General features: G+C 33.1%; 1 long non-coding RNA gene across 2 annotated transcripts in view; it reads left to right on the plus strand.

The window, feature by feature from the left end:
- LOC145293095 (uncharacterized) overlaps positions 1 to 17391 on the plus strand; it is a 1048662-nt gene that overhangs the window by 695966 nt on the left and 335305 nt on the right. For both annotated transcript variants that reach the window (XR_013869661.1, XR_013869663.1), the window contains exon 4: positions 10483 to 10556. This is a non-coding gene — a long non-coding RNA (uncharacterized LOC145293095). The remainder of the gene's footprint in view (positions 1 to 10482; positions 10557 to 17391) is intronic.

The raw sequence follows: 17391 nt of genomic DNA on the forward strand, positions 1-17391 counted from the left end.
ATCTTTATAATATTAAATAGATTATTAATAAAACATGGAGCGTTTTCCTTTTTTCCAAATCATTTCCAGCATTCATTGGGATATATGCGAATAAAGCAGAGGTAGATATTACTTATTTGTAAATATTTAGTCAAGCGTAAGGCTATTCAATATTTAAATGTCATATGAAACCCAGAATGAGATCTGTAATTATTAAGGACATTTTTCTACACAAGTGACTTTTTTTAGAAGTAAAATGGATGCTGCGTCGTTTATTTCTTTTTATGATTACGTTATCTAAAAGTTGGGACGCTAATTTAGGCGCCATATTGTGATTATAATTATAATTATATTCTGGAAGCTCTGAGCGGGATACCGTTAATTATCTATTACTTGTACGAAGCGAACTCTGTACAATAAAAGCAGTGGTGTGGCGTTGACTTTACAACACATTTTATATATGTCGCTAAACTTACATATATTTATATAATAATTTTATTTTTATTTGCTCACTAGGAGTGTTCACACAGATAACTATCAGTGAGTGCTCACTTATGATAACTGCCGGTGTTCCCTAGAGACTGAGTGATTACAAATCTCTTCAGATTTACCGTACTCTCTATCTCTTCGAAGACCATTGCAAATGACTTTGTGATACTGATAAAAGCCAGTTTTCATTGATTTCTCGTCAGTAACGATCATTTGTCCTTTTATGTTCGGGGAATGGGATGTCAGGATCATTAGATATTCGAAACCAGCTCATTATTATTTCAATACGATTTATTCACGACAGAAACCTTAAATTATAAACAGAACCATATTTGTGTGTCAGCATAGCCGCTATGTTGTTTTTCTCTCTCCAGAACTTCCCAATCCTTTCCCAGATCTATAAGAAGCGATGACTCTTACTGTCTTTATTTAGAGTTATTCCCCCTTGTATCGCTAAAGCAGGTTCCATCTGTGATTTTGGTGGCAATTACCTACTCCCAAGATCATAGCACTCCTCGCACTCTTTCAACAGATGTCTGATTAGTACTGTTTTTCCTTGGTCTTTTCCATCCTCTTTGTCATCTCACGGGTATATAGTGTGATATTATCCTTGGCTGATGCTATTTTCTTTGCGGGAGAGAGATTAAAACTGAGTTAATGTTTGTTTCCCATGTTCTATATACTTCACTCAGACAAAATACATGCCACAATATTCCGACATTTTGTAGCTGAACAATGTTTGGAAGACAAATTGATTTCAGTTGAGTTATTGTAATTTGCAATTAACTCACCCTCTTCCATTCACTATATGTTGCATGGTATCTGCTCTTATTTTATATCAGTTCCATCACTTTCAATTTTCTTACAATCCCGTTACCCTCTTTTCCCCTCTCTCGCAGCTTTATATGAATGTCGAAATGTTTGAGAAGCTGTCTTTCTCGCGCACATTCTTCGGTGTTTGTGTGTTTTTCTCAATCTCCGGGAATTACGATAAAATGTTTCTTATTTTTAGGTTGTAACTCGGTAACGACGGAATGGCAACCAATTCGTTGATGTTTACGTATTGGTGTTAATAATTGAAGTGTTCATTCCGATATTCCGATATTTTAGTCGAAACTAGTGGGTCACCAATTTGTTGTTGTTGCATTCCGTGTTCAAACGACTTATAAATTCTACAGGTTCTACATATATAAACTCGACATCTATCTTTAATAAGTCTTTCGAGCAAGTAATGTAACCTAAACATATGTTAACTATGTATTCTTTCGAATTCTAATCCTATCAGCAGTCGGGACATTTTACCTTTACTCTGTTTCATTTGCTAGCAAGGAGGGTTTACAGTATTTACATTCGTAATGCCGACTGCTTAAAAGGCTCAGTTTATTTTTAAATAGAGCAGTGATTTGCACTAAGCGGCAATCATAAATAAGAAAATAAATAGGTATAGCTCACCACTAAACATTTGTTACAATAAGCCGTTCGAATAGTTTATAATTGTTATTTTTTTATTGGTAAACTTCACCCAAATGTTCTTACTGTATGCAATGTTTGTTGTTTTATTCGAGTCGTTCTGATTTTTACAGTTACCTGTGTGACTTAATTAGTGAAGCGTTAACTAAGATTACTAACATGAGTCTTCAGAACACGATTAATATCAATTTCCTGATATATATATATATGTGTGTGTGTGTGTGTGTGTGTGTGTGTGTGTGTGTGTGTGTGTGTGTGTGTGTGTGTGCGTGATGAGAATAATGGAAATAGTAATCCGAAGAGATAGAGAGATAAAAAAGGAACAAACCAAGTCATGATCTAATCAGCGTTTCTTCTTTATTCTAAGACTTCTTCTATATGAATGAATCAAAAAGAAATACCAGTACAACATTTGAAAATATATTTTTGACGTAATGAAATATATACATATGTGTATGTGTGTATGTGCGTGGGTAAGGTTAGCGTGCTCAATTATTAAGAAAAATAAGGGAGTAATATTTATATACGTTATACAGAACACAAGAACAACATTGGTACGATTGGTTTTACCAAAGTGGAGACATATATAAAAACAAGTTAAAAAGAGTCCGGCAGTACCGATATTTCTTGATCTTCTACGCACCAATTTTACAAAAAGAAAAGAGGGCTGTTGATTCATCGTTTTTAGCCAGTAAATATTATTCATATATATATTATATCTATCTTAATCTATCTTTTATATCTATATAAATAAAACAGTAGATGTATGTATAAATACTTAACAGATAAACTCTTAAACTACTCGTCACATAACACTAAAATTAGCAGGGAATCCAAATTATATGATGGTTTATAACGAGTAAAATCTTATATTTATTGAAGATTTCTCGTTCTGATGAGTTTGTACTAATTCTATTTAATTATATTTTTCTCTAGTCTCTTCTTCTCTTTCCTTGCCTCCCTTTTCCATCCTTCCTCGTCCATCCCTTACTTTCACTGTTCTGTTATATATATATATATATATATATATATATATATATATATATATATATATATATATATATATATATATATATATATATATTAGGTACGGGCAAAATGAATGCCGATGCTCAAAATGTATAAACATTTTTACTTCTCCCTTTACTTAAAAATTCATCAAAAATCAGGAAATTAACCAATTTTAATGAAATTTTCAGTATTTATCATATAATGATCGCGGAATATAACGAACTAATTATTTTTTATTTAACTCTGAGTGGAACGGTATTATTTTGTTTAAACAAAAATACATTTACTAAAGTTATGGTTTTCAGTAGTAAATAAAAAACGCAAGAATTCATTTTTGCTTTTTTTATATATAAATAAAGCATCGTAATTTGTAACAATAAAAAATAATTTTTACAGGAACATTACGGAAAAAACCTCCTAAAGTCCGTATTAATGAATTCGATATAACTTGAAGAAAAATGAATTTCTCGAACTACCGATATTACCATTGAATTAAGCATTGTTTATTTAATATTTTTATACAAAAAATCATAATAGCAAAAATATTTTTACTTTTTTTAATTACAGATTTTTATAATTTTTTTATGCAAGATTTTAAATATTTCCTTGTTCGCAAGAATGTGAAAGTTTCGGCGTAGCATAATTTTTATATAATCTCGAACAATAATAAAAAAAATTATTTAAAAACAGGAACATAAAAATAATTAAATGAAAAAATGATAAAAATTGATATAAACGTTAAGAATAGGAATGTATGGACGCACGTCTGGGGAAAAAAGGAAATCTGAAACCCACTCCTTTTACTATCATGACTTCATTTTGAAACAGCGTTTCGATTGGCTGAAATTTTGGGCCTCCTCATAATTGTGTTTACAAACCTTTATTTGTTGCGTTTTTGGCGAACGATAAATTACTTATTTTTGAGGGCTAGTTAAGTTATTTTTGCACAAGCAAGGTGTTTTTATTTAATTCAATATCTTAAGACTTTACTGTACTAATTATCTTTGAAATATACCCAGAAAACTAATATTTATTTTTTAAAGGATTTTTACAATACATTTATTTAACTTCAAAATTTAGCTGAATTGGTTAGCTCGCCGTGAAAACATTTTTTTTCACGTGTACAAATACTTTTTTTCCTTTAGGAAATTAACTTTAGTTTCTAATCTTTCAAATACAATCAAAAAGTAGTCGAAAACCTACAAAAAATATGATAAATTGGCTTTCAATACTAGGTCCCCCTATTTTTGCCCACCCATTTTGCCCGTACCTAATATATATATATATATATATATATATATATATATATATATATATATATATATATATATATATATATGAATTATATTTACCTGGTAACAGCAAGTTTTCGTTTTTGTAAAAATGTATCTTTTTATGACAAAATAAACAAAATGGGCTTGTCGACATTCTGCAGGAATGTCGCCTCAAGCGAATGAAAATAAACCTATCTCTTTTCCGCAAGGAAGTAATTCCTGTGTGGTTATTTCCTTCGACCGCCCAGGATAACTGAGTTTTTTACTGGAAAGCTAATTCACGCCTGAATGTTAAGACCCGGGGAGATTCTTTTGAGGCCGAATCCGATTGGTTTTACCTTCATCAACATATGCAGACACGCTCTCTTATTGATTCTTGTTAGTTTATCGAATGATAATCGATTTGCTCATCCGATTCTATAAGTCATCACGAATAACAAGCGCTCTCTACTGATTGATCGATTAGTGTTAACGTTAAATATAAAGTGTGTTGATGACGAAAAGTCAAAACACAGAACAACTTCGTGAAAAGTCCTTGGATGCGATCTCGCATTATTATAGAGGCTGTGTACGTCAGTGCGTCGATCAGTGATGCCTTAGTTTCAAGTGATATTCTTGTGGGATGTGACGATATTAACGGAGTAGTCTTCCGTGGTTTTTATCACATTATGATGAAATAACTCAACAATGATGCAGAAAAGACTTCAGAATGTTATCTGGTTACACAATGAACTTGTACCAATATGATGACTTTGGTGAAACATGTAAAACGTTATATTAGTATACATTCTATGTTCATGAAAATAGCTAAGTCAATAAATTATTTTAAAAAAAAACGAGTAGTTGCGTCTTTCATTTAAAGAGAGAAATTTGAGAGACGCCTAAATCGTCCTGCCTTAACTTTACTACATCACTATACTGGAATAGCTCATCTTACTCTACCATGTATATTGCGAAGTTCTCAAATTGAACGGAGTGCATAAGAGAGGAACGTTTCAGAATTTATTAACCTAGCTAAATTGTGAAACGGTGATTTCGTCAGTCTATCACATTTTAGAATTCAATTTTGTTTTCACTAATGTGTCACGATCAGTTTCGACCTCTTGTCATCGTTAAATGTTCAGATTGAATAGACGTACCTTAATAATATTAGTTCTTGGATATATAAAAGTACGAAGTAGAAATTTTTTGCATATCATTAATGACTTTGATATGTCTTTAATTTGAGTTCAATAGAATAAGTATAGGAGCGCTAAAGTCATAGATTGGAGTATATTGTTTTCTGGACAAATCCTTGTTTTGTCCTGGTGTAATATGAATAGTTTACTTCCTTTTTCTAATAATCTGACATTTACTCCATTATTCTACTTCTATAGAATGTATTTGAATCTTGATGCAACTCACTTGATATATAAATATCAGATATCATGCGTTTAACTATGTTTTTTTTCTTGCAAGTCGTCCTATCTCATTTACTGGCTAGACATGATCACATGACTTGGGATGTTCTCCTCTAATGTGTTACTCGTCCCAATATAATCTAGTTGTTGGGTTGGAAAAGTCAAATATTTACTCCATTCGAAATCATTTGACACTAATAACACCCTAAAATGAAACATAACAGGAAATAATATATTTGACAGGGTCTTATCCAACTCCAGAAACCAAGCTGTATAAAAGTATATGTCTCATAACAAATAGTTATTTCTTGATGAATGCATTTTGCTTTCAGCAAACAATGAACATAACAGAAACAGTGTGTTTAAATTAATGAAAAAATAAAACAACGATGAAACATTATATACTATTTTATTATTGTAGCGCAGTGGATAGAGGCGTTAAGTCTCTACGGTCCCAGGTGAGCATTGTCTGAGATTATCGGTTTCAAAGCAGGCCAGAGGGTTAGTTGGCCAAAACGTGGTGAGACAACAAATATGGAATGCAGTAATTACTGGGAATAAAGTTACGAAACTCAACATTGCTGTCCCGTCACGGTTAACCACCTGAAGAAGGTCGGAGGAATATTTGGCCGAAACGTGAAACAACAGCAACTATGAAGACGAGCATAACAGTCTGTAAATAAATGAACGATGAAATATTTCGGAAATATCTTTGAATTTGATAGAAAATGGACTTTGGGTTTACTTTTGCAAACCTCGTAACACTCACTTCGATATTGTCTCATTTAGTCCTCATATACTCTAAGCAATGTTTCTTATAGAGTGGGAAGAATTGCTATTTTTTATATAAACATGATTATGCCGTGTATGAGAGGAGCGTTTCAGAAAGAGAATACCTACAAGAATATATATGGCACAGTTACGTTGACACACCGGTTCTCAACAGATCACCGAAGTTAAGCAACGTTGAGCCTGGCTAGTACCAGATGGGTGACCATTTGGGAAGGCGAGACAAAATACAAGGTTAGAAAACTGACGCGGTCTATCCTTCTCTCGAGGGTAGATGGGGCTCTCGTAAACCGTGGAAGGCAACCCATGTACTGATGGCGTCACAATTAAAAAAATACGCACGATAGCCCTGGCGAAGCATCAATTAATCAACTACGGACAGGTTTTGAATTACACTACAAACTCGAGTAGAGTGTTCAATCCCGGCTGAGGTCGCATGTTACGTTTTACAAGACTAATCAGACTTTCACATGAACTTATTCCTCGTTTTCTTTTTTTTTTTTTTTTTTTGCTCGGCCCTAAACTGAAGATGTCTAGTTACGAAAGTATACATAAAATATAAACCTATTAAACAAACTGTTTAATTCGCACAGTCAGGCTATTATCTCGTTGTAAAAGTGGTGGTTGAGTTCTGACTTAAAATATAATAGGGTTTATCTCGTAGTTCAAATAAAGAGGCGTGGTTAAGTAATTTATTTACCTAAAAAAAATCTATAATTTTTTGCTATAAAATATATGCTTTATATTAAATCATAAATTAATACCTGATGCTACCAGATCAGGCTGTCTTAAGATATCGACTTCCTCGCCTTGATGCATTGAACATGGATGTTATTTTTGTCTTTTGCGAAACTCAATAAATAAATAATATACAAACAAGTATTTTCCTCGACAAAACAATAAAGCAAAAAAAATAAATAATTTTCCTCTACATAATAATCAAACAAAGCACCATGAATAAATATTTGAAGATATAAAGAGCTTGAAGCATCTAAACTTTTTCCCTAATCACTGTATTTGGCATTAAATATCCGAAAAGAATTATTCTACCGTAAAACAAAACAATGACATCAAACTATTAATAAATGCTGGATACGCTGTTAAGATCAGATAATGGCTTCATTTTTTGACAGATTTTTTCAAAGGGAAAGTCAGTGTATGATTAAAAACAATTATTTTTGCTGTCATCGCTCGTCGCTACTAAAGACTAATGGTTAAATTTAGAGTTGAACTGAAAATATTCAGAACGTTATTGACTACACACGAACGTGGAAATTACAAAGATCAACCCTTTATTATTGTAACAACGAAAATGATAAACAATAGTATGAAAAATATATGAAAGGAAGGCTCGAAAGGTGGCCTATTAAAAATTATCTGGGCATTCCCCAATTGGGGCGCTTCAGTCAGTTAGTATTATATTTACTCATTTTCATAGGGAAAAAATAATGCCTGGGAGGGCATATCTCCTAAGGTTATGCAGGAGGACTAACACCATAGTCCGACAGATTAAAAGCATGGCCCAGTTTCAGTTGGAATGTTTCATGAATATGGATCCTTAACTGGCATCTTCGAACCAAGAGACTCTGAGCTTCAGAAGCTTTGTCGGGCCTGAAGAGCATCCAAAATCTCGTTTCTTAATGAGTTAATGCGGTCTATCGGTCATTGTGGACACTGTGTAATTGGCTTGCTTATAAAACAATGTCTTGTTAAATTGCTCTATTGAAAACCATATTTAATTTTTGTTTTATATTCCCTTCTAATTTCATTTTCATGATTTTGTTAATTGATTTGAATGACTTTAAATACCGCCGTCTTGACAAATGGCGTTTATTTTTTCTTCTTACTTTGAAAAAAAAATGCCCCTTCTTTCGATGGTGTTAATTAACTTACGTTTGCCAATTTTCTTCATGAGATGCGTCTATACGATTTTATGCAAGGTTCAGTCTGTCTTATATGTTTACGTTTGAAATAGCATTTTAATCATATGCAGATTTCGCAAAAGCATCTTTATTTAGAGGCATGATGCTTTGCAGAATTTTTCCACCCCCCCTCCCTCCGACAAGCGTGCTGTGAGATGTTCAAAGATCAGATAATGGCTTCATTTTTTGACAGATTTTTTCAAAGGGAAAGTCAGTGTATGATTAAAAACAATTATTCCCCCCGAAAAACTAGATCAGACAAATTGTATTAAAACAAATACTGTACTGTTCCAACAACTTCTGGAAGGCACATTGAAGTATTTTTGTGTGAGCGTGTCAATGACCTTTGCCGCACACTTTCATCTCTTCAATTATTTCATAACGACAGCCTCTAAGGTTTTTCTTAAGTTAAGGGAACAACTAAAAGTCACAGCAAGGTTTGGAATATAATTAGGCTGAAGAACTGTATTGATGCTCATATTGGTTAAATATTCTGTTACAAGGGTAGAGTTGTGGACTGGTGCATTGCCATAGTGGAAATGCCACTGAGCGGATTTAAAGAGTACTGGCCTCTTCCAACGGAATCTCTTACTGAACTCTTTTAAAACCTCAATGTAGTATTGCTTGTTGACTGTCTGTTCAGTGGGAACTCAGTCCATGTAGATCTGTAAAAAAGGAACCATCATAAGTTTCTGGGTGGATTTGTTTTGGCTGACCTCCTTGCGTCTGGAAGAGCGAGCATGCTTCCACTGGGAACTCTGTCTTGATCTCTGGATCATAGCAGTAGATCAAGCTTTCATTTCAAGTCATCAGAGCATAAGAATTGCAAGTTCTAAATTGATCAGTTCGACTACCTCTCTGTTGTCATGACAACATCTTCCTTTCTGATCTTCTCTGTAAACCCTTACGGCAAACTTCGCACAAATCTTCTGCATGTTCAGTTCCTCGTGAATAATTGTGTGCAGTTTCCACACTGACATCAAACTATGGACTTATTGTTTCCATAGACACACGACGGTCTTATCTATGAAATTCTTTATTTGGCCAATCAACTCTGGTGTTTTGACTTATTTTACTCATTTCACACTTTCTTACTCATTTCTCAAGTTTAAAACAGAATTGTGTTGTATATACTTCTTCTAAACTCTCCTCACATTTTTTAAATTCACCAGCTGTGACAATCAGGCTTTAGTACGGTGTATTCCAATTGCTCTTGTGGTTGTTCATTTGAACATGAAATCATAAAATTTGGTCACTTATCTCATAAGATGTATAGCAATAACATACTGAATTTTCAAGAGTCTACGAATTTCAGGTAAATGTTACTTTCGATGTGTCTTCAATAAGTTTCCAGACCTTTTTGTACAGGCATTTAAATGCCTGTACACAAAAGTCTGGAAACTTATTGAAGCCACCTCGAAAGTTACATTCACCTGACATCACCCAGGGTTAACAGAAGATATCCGTGTACTCCTGTTTCTAGACTAGAATCGAGTATTACCTATTTTATGCTTAGTTTTTAATTTCTACAGTTTGTAATTTGCAAAAGACATAAGAAAATGAAATTACATATAATAAAATATCTTTGTTGTTTATGGACATAAAGAAATCCCAGGATATTATTGTAAAACCATTCTAATAAAAATCTAATCGCATAATTTGATTTATTTTCTAGAATGGCAACCAAAATTATACTAGTTTTTCAAAAAAACAAGATATTTGTTAACTTTACATTTAAAATTTTACAGTAGAGGGAAAATAGGTAGAGAAGAATTTCGGACGGCAATCAGCCCGAGAAAATAAGCTATCAAAATAGAAACGCTTTCGGTGTCTGAGGATCTCAACACTAAATGAAGTAAAATTTCGCTGTTAGTAGTGTGAGTGTTTACGTTGTGGGGAGATTAGTAGCAAGTTTATCGGGATACGCTTCATGAAAGTATTTTCAAAAAGCACGAGAATGCAACATTTAGCAGACAGTGTAAGACCTCAAACTTTTACCAGGAAAAAGTTTGGTTTGATTTTGGTATTCATCTTACCAATCACATCCTTAGAAAAAGACACAGACAGGCAAACGAGTCTCAATAAAGAATATTTTTATTGCACTATTTTAAATACTGGTTAATGATGATATTTTATTTTTTATTTTAGATGCGAGTATTTCTCATAAAATCTTCAAATCAAGATGTCTGCTTTGGCGAAATGGACGTTAATTGATTTAAACGGTAAGTCGATTTTCTCTTCGAATAATTCCTGATTTGAGTAAAGGCTGCACATCTTTCGTAATCTTTGAAAGCAACCATTCTTTGTTTAGGATCTAATGTTTTTTTTTATGTGCACATATGTACCTGTTAAAAACAATCATCTATTTTAGAAAGGACAGTTGTCTGTGCTGATAAGTACGTTTGTATCTATGTTCAGCTGAAAGTACACAGCTAGAAACCAAGACACACAAAGTTTTGTTTTTTAATCCGTGCCGCGGCAACATCTAAAATTACAATCTTACTTAGATAACATATGCATTCGTCAAATCATGAATATACTTTTTCTAAGATATATTATTTCGAGTAATATGTAATAATTTACTGCTATTTCATAAACAAAACACATATATATGTAACATGCTGTTTTATCACAGAATACTTGAACAAAAAGGCATCGTGCCTTTGGAGTACATGTAATATTACGTTCATTGTGTTAGCCAAGCCTTATAAATCGACAATCTCTGAATAATAATCCATATTGTCGAAGCCTCTAATACAGAAACAATCCGTATCTCATACAATTTTCTAATTAGTCTTATTAGCTGTCAATGCTGCTGTGACGTGAAAATCAATTTTAGGTATTAATAACGGCTAATCAGAATATCCGTCCATTTCTGACCAATGAACACCTTCGATAAATCAGTGAGAAACTGACATTCAAAGTGTCAAGCAATTAGCGATTACTATTATGCAAGGGAAGAGGATTGTAAGGGGGTGAGATGTACGAGAGGGATGGGTTCATTAGTGTCGAAATAATTAGTGTTATTAATCAGTAATGCCACGTCCCTTTAGGAAATTCGATAATAGTCGTCATTAGAGTATTAGGCGTCATTTTATTCTTATACACACGTGCATACAGCCATATAGCAGAGTGATATAGACAGTTGCAACTGCAGATTTGTTGAGACTTTATAATTTAAGAAAATGCAGACATTGATATTTTGGCATTGATACTGTAAAGTATGTCAAGTATAAAGTCAATGCAGTTTTGTTTCTGCTACTATGCAATGAAGTGTGTTAATGTCTACTCTGGACGATCCGTGAAAAGTTGAATATCGAATGCAGCAAAAAGACCTGCGGATACATGTCAGTAAACTAGTTGGAATTAAATGGTATACTATTCACTCTGTGTATGCAAATCCTACAGCTACGTACGTATAAAACGAAGCTGTTAGAACAGAATTAGTGATAGGCGATAAGAAGGAGAAAGAAGTAACCCTAGTAAACGTTTGTGTTTCCAGTGATGATGGGTTGATTAGAGATGAGGAGGAGAAGATAATGAATGCGTAGTCTTGTGTACGACATGAAAATAAACTAGAATTTTAGGAAGATCTTCATCAATTACAGGAGCGACCAAATCTATTATAAAAATCTCAAAAGCTACATTGTAAATATACCTGATGAATTAATAGCGAGAGCGATACAAACAATTGCACTTAAAAAAAACGATAAGAATTTTTAAAAGATCTCTCTGATAAAATGTCTGAAATAATAAGTAAATGCTTTGAATCTGGAAAGACAAAATGATAAAAATATAAAAAAATAAACAAAAAGTGCATTTTTCCCATCTTGGCGAATAATGTTCTCGTTAAAAAAACAGCTTGATTAATTAATGTTCTCGTTAAAAACGTCCATTTCTTTGCAAATAAAAAAAATTCATCGTATTTTAGATATCTCATATTGAGTGTTATACTCACAACATTTCGGCCGATATAACCTTGGATCTTATTTGGGTACGACTTATCTTATATAAATTTATATAAAATAAATGCATCCGTACGCGATTGTAATGAAACCTTTTGTTTAATCCATGGGGGTAGATTGTCCTCGTTCCATCAGTTATGGCCAGATAGAAGTTTCAAGTAATTCTTAAATGTATCCCTGGTATCGTCTTTACTTACGATTGATCCTCCAATGTTCATAAGACTGTCGCTTAGAACTGATTATTATTTTATAACTTTATCTGCTACTCCAGTGTCGGAATAATACAAATCGTTCAAAGTATCAATTCTTATCTCACTTATTCCAAAACAATAGAAAAATGTTTAATTTCGTGCGTTTATGAAGTTATTAAAATGAGTTTGTAAATTATTTCTTACATAATTTTTTATAATGCTCTGCTGATTTAAATGTAAGGCTTAAGATGGAACTTTCCAAGAGGGACTAATTGTAACGTTTGAACTAAACGCGAATTTTACCTCCATATTTATATAATTACTAGCATTTCAGCCCGGTGTTGCACGGGTGTTTGGAGGTGTATGTTGAGTAAAAAAAAAAGTGGTAGTAGGAAGGCAGGCTCGAACCCGTACTGCGAAGAAGGAAAAGAACGGTAAAAAACGTGACGTCTTTGCTGTTACAACCACCGCCAAACCTGAAGTGATTTATGCTTAAATTAAGGCTAGACAATCGAAAAGAGGGGATGACTTTAAAAACTATCGGCGAAAAAGCGACCCCACTCCTGTAGAAAAATGCCCAGTTGAAGGTAAATATATTAATGTTTTTAAATAATTTTTCGAACTTTAAAACGATACTGATCTTGGTAAGATCCATCGCATCTGTCGAAAGTTTTAGGCAGACATGCAAACATACATACATACATTTATATATTGGTAACTAAACATTTTCGACTCAAACCGATTAAAAAGCTTGCCCTATATCTGAATACCCTTTATGTAAAATTTCAAATGTTTAGACCAGAAATTGTCTGAGTAATTTGGTAGAGACCGCAGAGGTCATTTTTTTTTAAATTTGACCCCTAATCTGACCCTTTAGCCTTTATTGTTTGGGGTTCAAATCAAGTTATTAAGTTAGATCCATGTCCAAGAAACCTATATCTAAAATTTCAAGTGTTAAGACTCAACATTTTCCGAAGAGTTTGGTAGAGTTCTCAAAGGTCAAATCGTTGAACTTTGAAACCTTAACAGCCAAATTTTGGGCCGAAAATGGATTACAAAGATTTTCCCAAATCTCAGTACCCTGTATATCAAATTTCGAGTCTGTAGACTTAAAATTGACGGAGTTTTTCCGTAGGGAAATGTACACACACAGACACACACACACAGACACATACACAGACACGTTCACTTATATATATATATATATATATATATATATATACATATATATATGGATAGATAGAGAGAGAGAGGGAGAAATAGGCAGATAGATAGATAGATAGATAGATAGATAGATAGAGGAAATGTTATTATTGGTGTTTTTTGTTTGTTTTTGTATTAGTATGCGGAAATTAACTGCAATGCAGTCGTTTCTTCTTTATATATTATCGCGACGGTGGAGGGGGAATTTGTAGGGATTATTTGTACTACTAGGCATTGTACAGGAACAAAAATCGTATTACTTTTGGTAACTGATAGATAATAAGTCTCTTCGAACTGTTGCCTTTGTCAACATTACGTATCTTGTTATTATGTTGGATTTACTGTTACCATTTGGTTTATCAGCGCTGTCTGAGATTAATAATCATTATCAAAACAATTTCTTTTCATACTTTGATATTAACTGTACTTTTCTATGTGCTGACAGGGAGTAACTGTAAATTTTGTTTCATCAGTGTTTTCTGGGAGCTATAAAGATGTTCATTATAACCATACTTTCTTTTAATACTTTTAACTGTACTCTTGTTAGTTCCGTGAAATTCGTATACGTGAAAAATAACGCGCTTCATGTCGATAACTTAAACCATGTGGTAAAAGCAAAGATTGAAAAATAAAATATGTTTTTTGTGACTTTAATTAAAGTTCTAGTTAATATAGTGAGTGGCATTTTGCGGCCATTTTTTAATATAAAGTATCAGAGGACGTCATAGCTTTCTTTATGTATAAAAGATTTGTAAACAATTTATAGAATTGGCCGGAACGCATGACGGGTTGCATAAGGGAGCGGTGCGTATTTACCTGAAAAGTTGTAAGAGGTGAAAAGATAATATTACGAAATATGGATTTCTATTGGAAAATGGCAGATTGAGAAAAGTCGCGAGAGAGAAAGGGAGAGGGGCGCACAAGTGAAAGTGGTAGGAATCGTATGAATAAGAGAGGGGGGGCAAAAAGAGAGAAAAAGAGAGAATTGTAGTCAGAAATTTATTAAATGAATTGCAATTAAAAGAATGTTTTTTAAAACATAACTCAATCCCAATACAAATAAAAAGTTGTAAAATGTATTTTATTTGATGATTAAAATATATTTCAGAAAGGTCCTAAGGAAATAAATGTTTATTAACTCAATATTTTTTGTAATGTGTGTTTCTCTACAAACAATGTTTAATTCCTTACCACATTAAATACAAAATAATTAATTGCGTCATAAAAAATATAAAAAGCATATAAAATCTAAATGTTATTATAATTTTAATTTTATTATTTCGTGCAGTACTTATTTTTTGTAAAGGAAATTCACAAAGAAGACGAAACTGTTAGAAATATTAAAATATTTACGACAAAACATGCGTTTTCTTAGTTTTTAATTTATCATTCTGACGTTTCCTCTTAGAGGGTCAGACGATAAGGCCTTAAGGAAATTTTAATTTCACCTGCCCATTTCTTGTTTTTTGGTATTTAAATTAAATTATGTTTCCTCTGAAATTTCTCCTTCCATTTTGCTGTACCAAAAATTTACTTACATATTTTCGAGGTCGGTACAACTCACAATTTATCAAAACGTTAAACAAAGTTATACGTATTAAAAATAAGTTAATCGTTTTGAAGTGTAGGATGGAATGTCTTAAATCTTGCCGCCTAAATCATGTTGCTCCCGGTTATATCTGCCATCGTATTTCTAAAATTAAATGTAGAAATACATTGGCAGTTCAACGTGTTTTCCTACAAGATGAAATCCTGTTTAATTCTGATACATATGATTCGTTACGTAGTAAACACCTTTTACTTTGGGCCACGGTTTGGAAAGAACTATGTTTCTTTGATAAACTCCGTTTTTCTAGGTTTTTATCCATCGGCGATAATTTTACCCGTATTAAATGTACTTCTTCTTATGATAAATATTTAAAAAAATTAATTACTAAGAAGTTTGGGATTATAACAAATTTGGATAAACATATATTTAATTATTCTTCTCATGTTTTGTCCAATACAGAAGAATTTGTTTTATCTGCTGGCTTACAATTTTGCATTCCTCCCCCTTCTGTTGATAAAATCTCAGTATTTAGTGAAATTGAATTATTGTATACTCAATTAAAACACCATTCGCCTATCTCTACTGATGAATTAACTAGTGTTAAAATTCAGTTGGGCGAATTAGGTCGGAGGTTTTCTGCCATAAATACTAAATCTAGTGATTTTGTTTGGCAGAAAAATCATTTTGAAGCGGCAAAATTAATTAGGTCTAATCCCGACATTTATCTTTCTCGCCCGGATAAAGGATCGGGCGTTGTTATACTTAACAAAACGGATTATATCTCCAAAATGTTACAAATCTTGGACGATAAAAGTAAATTTCTCCGTTTGGGTGATTTAAGCCATGATGATACTTTTCGTATGGAAATAAAAATCCAGAAAAGATTTCTCCAACTTCATAAAAGCGGATTTATTTCTAAGGAGATTTATGATAGAATCCGACCCATCGGTTCTCAAAGGCCTAGAATGTACGGTTTACCCAAGGTCCATAAACCCAACATTCCTTTGCGACCCATTTTATCTATGCTGGGTTCTGCACAACACGAACTTGGTAAATGGCTGGTTGATCTTCTTAAACCTGTGCTTTCTTTTTATTCGGTCCATTGTATCTCTGATTCTTTTCAATTCGTATCTCAGATACAAAAATTACCTTTATCTAAAAATACCGAGTTCTTGGCTTCCTTTGACATTAATAGTCTTTTTACTAATATACCTTTGGATGAAACCATTGGTATTTGTGCTGACTATCTATACCGTGGCCCCTTAAAATCTCCACAATTTCCTGAACGAATTTTCGTTGAACTGATGGAACTTGCTACTAAATCAGTCTCCTTTAGTTTCAACAACATTATGTACCGTCAAATTGATGGGATATCTATGGGTAGCCCTCTTGGTCCTTCGTTAGCCAACATTTTCGTTGGATTTTTGGAAAACGAATTATTTTCCAAAATTACTAAACCAGCATTCTACACACGCTACGTTGATGATACTTTTGCATGCTTTCCCTCTCGGAGCGAAGCTGAACAGTTTCTTCGTCTTCTTTGCAACCTGCATCCATCTTTACAATTTACTATGGAGGTTGAAGACTGTAGCTCTCTCCCATTCCTCGACGTTCGTGTTTCTAAAGTTGGTACTACGTTTGAGACCTCTGTTTATAGAAAACCTACATTTACAGGGCTCTATCTTAATTGGTTTTCTTTTGCCCCTCAGTCTAGAAAAATAAACCTCATTAGCGCTCTTACGCATCGTGCACTTATGATTTGTTCACCAAACCGTCTTGATACGGAACTTGGTGAAATCACAAATATTTTTCTTAATAATGGATATCCCATTAATATAATAAAATCTACTATTGAACGTAAAATTACTACATTTAATAGTGGTAAACATATTGGTCCATCACGTTGTCCCATTTATCTAAAATTACCATGGTTGGGTCCTGCTTGCCTTCATATAGTTAAAAGGATTTCTTCTGCTACTCAACGTTGTTTTCCAGCTACTATGCTTAGAGTAGTTTACACAACTCGAACCTTTTTCTCTTCTTTTCGTAAAGATGTTTTGCCAACCATTCAAAAGAACTCTGTTGTTTATAAATTCGTTTGTCAGTGTGGAGCTGACTACGTTGGCAAAACATCCCAAAGATTAGAAAT

The sequence above is a fragment of the Euprymna scolopes genome, chromosome 2 (genome assembly GCF_053919585.1).
Source record: "Euprymna scolopes isolate OS-2025 chromosome 2, ASM5391958v1, whole genome shotgun sequence".
NCBI lineage: Eukaryota > Metazoa > Mollusca > Cephalopoda > Sepiida > Sepiolidae > Euprymna > Euprymna scolopes.